Here is a 7,769-nt window from a genome sequence, read left to right as displayed (position 1 = left end):
TTCAAAAGATGTGAATCCTGAAAATTACATGTGAAGTGATTGTGAAGACTGTAAGTATCCCTCATAATCTCGTTTTCATCTGCAAAATATTCAATAGGCCTCTGGAATCTGCTATTACTAAATTTTAATGAAAGTTAGACCAACAGGTGTATTTGGTCATTCAAACGTTTTTCAATTTTGCTCCAATTGCATTTATAATGGAACTTTCTCAATTTCTTTCAGTTCACCGCATCCTCCCTCACCCCCACTGACTTTTAAAACACTTAAACTAAAGTAGCTAATTAAAGGTTGATGTTGTTTTTTTTACACAACCGAATAGTGAGGTAGCGTTATCTGCAAATCTTGGTATTTCTTCATTTTCCAATAAGGCTGGTCAGCTCCAATTCAAGGCAATAGTGAAACAAGCCAGAACAGGAGACAAATTAAAGAACCGTGTGTTCCTTTTCAAGACCTCTGCACGCTCTTTCATTTGCTGGGGAACTGAGTGGAGAGAGAGCGAGTAAGAGAAAGAGGGGGCACCGAGTTGAATTTTTCATTCCCTCATATGCTGCTTATACCGCTTCTCGGCAGGCGAAGTTTAATTTTGCAGAATGCCATTCGTAATTATTTCTGAATTACAGTTATTTCTCCACTGGTTTCCGTACGGTAGCAGTAATGGCAAATGCCAGGTGGAGTAGGCAGAGCTGGGTTTTAGGAGAGTCCATTATCTCCTGTAATAGACAGCGGTGGAAAAATGAGCTGGCATTCACTTTCCAAAATGGATCTATTGGTTGGTTCAGTTAATGGCTCAGGGCAGATATTCCAATAGATAACTGGGTACCCCAGTATTACATCCCAGCTCTGCAATTAAACCAGTTTAGGTCTGATCTTAACGTTATAAGAGAGGAGTACAGAAGTATAGAAAATAAAAAAATAGAAAAGGAAATTGAAAAAATGTGATAAAAGAGTTTCAGACATTGACAAATTACTACCAGCAACGGGGAGCCATCAAACTGGGTTTGGAATTTGGTTCCATGTCCTAATGGAGTTTTTATGATGCTCTCTTGCCTAATTCTGCACAATTGAAACGTTTTCTTATAAAGGTTTTGCCAAAGTCTGATGCACATTATTTTCAGGCTCAGATTTATGTGAATTTACACACAAGAAGTGATCTAGAATATAAAAAAAAAAAACTGATCTAGAATAAGATTCTTGATTGTCGGACAATGATCTCAAATCAGACTTTCCAGAAGAGTAAACTGTTTGCTTAAATACATTTTAATTTAACTCTTCAATTCAAAGACTTGAATCCATCAAGTCGGCTGTTAAAAAAAAGACTTGTTTTAAGGTTGCCGTGTCTGTGAACTGACTTGTTAAAGACCTTCTCCTGTCTGAATAATAGACTGCACTCAACCCTTCTGTCTCTATAAAAGAGCAACACACACTCTCTTTTGGAATAAAGCAGCCTTTTACCAAGGCCAGAAGTCAATCCTTCTTCTCTTTTCTGTTTCTGGGTAATGCACACATATTCTGGCTGCTGATTTTCTCACTTTTATTACATTTATTCTTTTAGATTTAATCATTTAAGATTAAGGCAACTTACAGTACAAATGAGGACAAGCACAAGCAATTTATTATACAAAAGCTAATATTAATAGCATTAGCAGTACCTTAACACCAGATTTCAAGATTAAACTAGAGAAATACAAAATGTATTTACCTTTGTTTACGGTTTAAATGCTCAGAGAAGTGGTGCGTCTTCAGTCTTGAAGGTTGTGAGATCTCAGAAACTCCATCAGAGGAACAGTGAGAGCAAGTGAGCATGTTTTTTTCCAATGAGCCTGTGTGGGACAGTTATATTGTTTTTACTGCACTAGTAGGTTTAAGTTTCACTGTAACAGTAGTACCAACAGATATTTTCCTTTGTACATAAAAAGGAAAAAGTCATTTTCCAAAACCTTATCCCTTTCTGTTCCTCTGGTAGTGTGATCTGCTGACCCTCACCCGAACTGCTGAGACCATCCCAACTTTCAAGAAGCAATTGAACACACCTCTTCTGCAAGCACTTAACCAACCCACAACCATAAACCAATGCACTTACACAAATAAATAAATCTGGCATTGTATATTATGAATATCGTTGGCTCCTTGATAAATTGCTTTTGTTCCTCTTTTGTAAGCCACTTTGGATAAAGGTGTCTGTTAAATGCATAAATGTAAATGTGAAACGGCTTTTTAATTTTAATAATTTTTTTATAAAGTAGGGTGGACGCTTGGTTTAATCCATCAGCTATTGATAGGCTGGAGGCAGATCTGAATATAAACTTTCAGTCAATTGTAAGAAAGGGACAGACTAATTATTTGGAGAAGTCTGGCTTAGGTCAACAAGAAAGAAGTCTTATATTACAAGAAGATGGAGTTATGATATTTATAAAAAAAAAATATGAGGTCAAAAATATATTATTTTAAATTAAACGGTATGCACAGATGAACTGTTCACAATAAGATAAATAACGTGGATTTCATCTTGATTTTAACAGGCCTTTTTTCATCCCTAGAACCAAATTTTCTTTGGTGAAAATGCATGGAGGTGTTCCAGTTGGGGCATTTTTTTCTGGCTCCGACGTCTTGATGATGGAATAAAGGTTTTGTCATTGTAACGTGGGGTTTGGGGTTTGTTTCTTGTTTAGGTTTTCTGATCTTTTATTTTTATATTTTGCCTTGTTTCATGCTCCTGTCATGTGTTCCTTGTCCCTCATGTGATCATGTCATGTACTACTCGTGTCTGTAGGTGCGTTCGACTTAATGCGGCGCCGCAAGAATTGGTTGCCGCCTGACAAATGCAATGCATTCTGGTTAGAACATTTGTCCGACTTTGTCCGACACTGCAGCCGCCTTAAGATCACATGTGCCATCAAAGTACCGCGAGAGCAAAACGAGACCAGCTGCAAAGGTCAGGTGCTGCAGTTGCTCAAAATCGGCTGCGAGAGCCTTGATGACGACACACTTTATACTCATTGGGTAGATTCTGTGATGACAAGCAGGACATGTGTTGCGTGATTATTCTAACAATTAAATTCCAATAATACTCACAAATCTTTGTTTTTATAACAGTAAAAGCTTTTTTAGTGTAGTCGCACTGTTATCTTGAGTAATTTCTATTAAAAACACTGATAAAAGCATATATACCCCCACTTTATTGGTATTTAGTAGCCTATATGTTTATGTTGAACTTTATTCTTGAACAGATGGCGCTGTATTAAGCAGTATATAAGAAGTGTTTCTGTTTCTCATAAAAACATTTCTTTGTATTTGACAAATATTGCATTTAATTCACATTATGTGTGTAAGCGGCTACTCTCACCAGCCAGTGGCAGGCTAGTAGTGTAGTTCATCTCGAACAAGCCTGTGGTCTCTTAGAGTATTGAGTATTGTTGAGTATTATCTGTGTAACCTGCTGTTGGTGAGTTGTGATTCTGTTCATGCCACGTCAAGTCTGTTCAAGTTAAGTTTGTTCATGCCAAGTCAAGTCTGTTTCTGATCAAGTCTGTTTCAAGTCTAGTCAAGTCTAGTCAAGTCTTCGTTTGTTTGGATTTTGGATATCACTTTGTCAAATAAAAGCTGCACATGGGTTCTTACAACTTGCCTTCTGTTGACTGATTGTTACGCTCATCCATAGTAAGCAATGTGATAGAGATAAAAAGTCTGTGGCTGATCTGGTCTTAGTCGTAAATGACCTTGTCAGCAGAAACTTGGCAAGAGAGACTGATACGTCTACCTTAAACATGTACATGCTGAACATAAGGAAGATTTTTCCATCAAGCCTCTGTTAGAAGAAAGGCAGACTGTGCTGCCATGGCAACATGCAGCTAGTTTCCCAAACCTGGGCTGTTGAGGTCACGTGACTGATAGAGTTAGAGCCAGGTTGCAAGATGCTGTTTTAAAAAAGATGTCATTATGGTGTATACAGCAATAAAAAGATGATGGAGCGTGCTGTAAAACTCAGTCTGAGTGAATCTAAAGCGAACTAAATCAAAAAAGTACAGGATTCAATATTATCATTACTTAATGCACTTAAAGTTTTTAAGAATTGTTGTTCACTGTTAGTTCATGATACCTAATGCATTAATTAAAGTTAACAAATTGAAAAAAGTAATTCATAGTTAATGAAATTTGACTTCTATTACTATTGCTCATACTTAAGGTCATTGCACACTGAGTCCAGAATTTTTGTCTGAAATTTTTGCACTTTAAAAAATAAATATGACCTCACATTGTGTCAATCATGTTTGCACACTGCCTCCGAAACTTTCATCCTTCATAAAAAATTTGGACCAGGTTCGATTTTCTGCGATTTCGCATCCGTAGCAAGCATTTTGATAGGAAAGGATTACGAATATGAAAAAACGCATACAAAAATTTCGGACTCAGTGTGCAAAGACCTTTAGAGATTGGAACAAACTCTTAAAATTTGCCACAGAACTCCTCTTTTTTAAACAAGTGACATGAATGATACCTTGAATCCTGCCGCTTATTGAGAAGAGGTGTTTTTAGCCCAACAGAAACCAGGAGATCAATCACATGTGAACAAAAAAACAACATAACAATATCACATGGATACTAAATAAATTAAAAACAGATTCAGATTTAGACTGACACTGCTGTTCAAATGTTTGGGGTCTGCAAGATTTTTTAACTGTTTCTGAAAGAACTTGATCAAAAATACAGTAAAAATGTTAATATTGTGAAATATTATTTCAATTTAAAATAACCCTTTTCTGTTTGAATATATTTTAGAATGTTATATATTCCTGTGATTATGAAGCTGAATTTTCAGCAGCCATTACTCCTGTCTTCAGTGTCACATATGCTGATTTGGTGCCCACATTTTTGTAATACATTTGAATTATTTTAGTATTCTTTGATGAATAGAAAGTTTAAATACAGAATTTATTTGAAATATACTTTTCTAACATTATAAAATGTCTTTACTGTCCCTTTGATCAATTGATACATCAATGTCTTTAAAATAAAAAAAGAACATGTGAAGAACTGGTGAAAGAACATGCATATTCATAATCAAAACCCCATGTTTACTTAAAGACACCTTTGAAGATATACTTAGATGTGGGAACATCTAGACTATGCTGATGCTGTTTGTGAGAGAAGGATCTTTTTCTTCTCTTTCTCTATTGGAATAGGTCTAACACTTTAATGCACAAAACTTGGCTCTTTTTCTTCTCTTATATTTCATTTCGTGCACATTTAGTGTGTTTGGATTCAGCATCACAAAATAAAAACAGGTAAAACGTTTCAGATACTGGGATGAGCTTCAACTCTCTGTTAGTTCTTTACACTCTCATTTAATGCTCTTTTGCTGGACTTGCTAAGGTTTTATGAGTCCAGATGTTAAGGAAATTGAAATCTGGGACAAAATCATAAATTTTATTGAATGTTGCAGGGGAAAGGGTGTTGACAGAGCTTCATCTCAAAAACTATTTTCTGGTCTAAGCCACAATTTATTAAGAAATGAGTCTCGTTTTCAGGGAATAATAATAATAATAGTGTATGTTTAAAAGCTTATGCAGCAAAGCATCTGTTTTTTTTTGTTTTGTTTTTTTTATTTCTGACATATTTCTAACATAGTCTTGATCTGTCTCAACATGTGGTCACATTCACTGTTGTGTTGCAAAATTTTGTCAGCAGAATACAGCCAATTCAGTATATATGCGCAATTGTGAGTACCACATGAGTGCAGAAAAGTTACTTCATGCATCTCTACAATCTTGACAAGGGACTCTTTTCTTTTCTGCCAGCAAAATTTTGTTAAATTTAGTGTTTTATTGATGCTAAAACACTAATAATTCAACTTCTTTTCTCACTATGTTAGGGGAATAGTTCACCCAAAAAGTGATGATTGCCTCATGGTTTACTTACTCTCAAGCCATCCTCAGTGTATACAGTCGGAGTTGTATGAAAATAATGTTCTGGCTCTTCCAGGCTTTAAAATGGATAGTGAGTGGGGGTCAAGATTTTTATGATGGACGCACCAAAACATTTATGCGTTCATCATAAAAGGTACTCTAGAAGCTTGCGTTCTGCAAGTGAACGTCGCTTTATTGTGCCATCCCAAAGAGGTACAAAATCACTTTCACGCAAAAAACATCTCTTCCATCTTTATTTGACCCTCTAACTCTAGCACTCTCTATTCTAATTCTATTCCCCTTGTGCGACCAGTTTTGGTTTTGTTATAAGTGTGCCTGTGTTAATGCCAACTGTATACATTTTGGCTCAGGTGTTTATTTTTATTGGAATTTTAATATTTCACCCTCATTTCCTTCAAAAAATCAATTTTACCCTCCGTACAAAAAATACTCACACTCAGGACCTTAAGGACAATTGAAATCCATTAAAACTGCTATTTTTAATCGCAGTGCCGTTTAACAGTAAAATGATGCAATTTTTGTTAATAGGTTTTCATTCTGTTGGCAAGGCTTCAAAATGTAATTTTTTACTATTTTTTACCAGATGGTGCCATTTTTTCAGGTTTGGTCTATAAAGGGTCTATAAAGCAAATACTCGCTTTATTCCTGTTTTCTGCTTCTGTGTATTATAGAGCCAATTTGATAAATAATGAAGTTATAATTGTGTGGGTGTGTTGGTATAGATGTCAGAGTGTGGTTTGTATGTGTGTCATAAAAAACTATTGAGTGTGTGTGCTTGTAATATTTGAGAAAGAAAAACTTTACTGTAAATCACAAATCCAAGCACTATGTGCACCAGCAGAGTTTTGCTGGCATCTAATGGGGAAAATTTGGTACTGCGCCCAAACAAAATTTTACTGAAAGCTCATTTTTTGAGATATCAACCTCAAATTTGGAACACAGCTTGTTTAGATTTATGGCTTTGATTTTCTAGCAGGTTTAGAGTTCAACATGTTTCATATATAAAATATTCATAAAATAACAAAATATTAAATCATTTTCATAAATTTAAACCTGTATAACTTTTTTTTTGTTTCACTTTTTAAACTTTTTTTTACTTCAACAATAATCTGCCAAGGGTCTTCTTTAAAATGAGACCAAACTTAAGTCTGTGCTCCCAAGCTTCAAATTTTTATGACTGTTATTTTTTACATGGACATTTTTGTCCACTATGGACCTATGTGTAACTTTTTTTTTTTTTGATGCACAAGGGTTAAAAAAAACAACTTGTCCCTTTTAGACTTAGCACTCTAGTCATTTACTAACTGCTTGTTTTCTTTAAAAAAACAAACTAGCTTTTCTAATCTATTTGTTTTCTATCTGTTTGTTTTCTTTTTATTTATTATACAATTAACAAAAGCAAAAAAGGCCTCTAACACAGCTTACTCTATTCTTTTTTCTATTCTATCTGTTTACTTTTTATTCATTATATAATAAAAAAATAAATAAATAAAAGCCTTGCTTGTATAGCCTACTGCCTTAAGCTAACTGAGACTTGTTATAGCACTTGCATATCATTGCTCTTTTGTTGATTTGATTGCTTCCATTGTCCTCTATTTTAGATACAAACACGCTACACACCTTCAGAACTTTAGACTTTTGTCACATTCAAGGTCATGCATATTAATTTACACTACAGAAATGTATTAAAGTGTATTTTCATATATAATAACTTCACCTAACACACAAAGATGAACAAAAATATTCAGAGCAATCCGCTGTGTTTGTGCGTGCGTGTGTGTGTGTGTGTGTGTGTGTGTGTGTGTGTGTTTGTTTTGCTATACTTGTGAGGACCAGATGTCCCCA

Source organism: Barbus barbus (genome assembly GCF_936440315.1).
Source record: "Barbus barbus genome assembly, chromosome: 16".
NCBI lineage: Eukaryota > Metazoa > Chordata > Actinopteri > Cypriniformes > Cyprinidae > Barbus > Barbus barbus.
Note: the sequence above shows the minus strand (reverse complement) of the source record.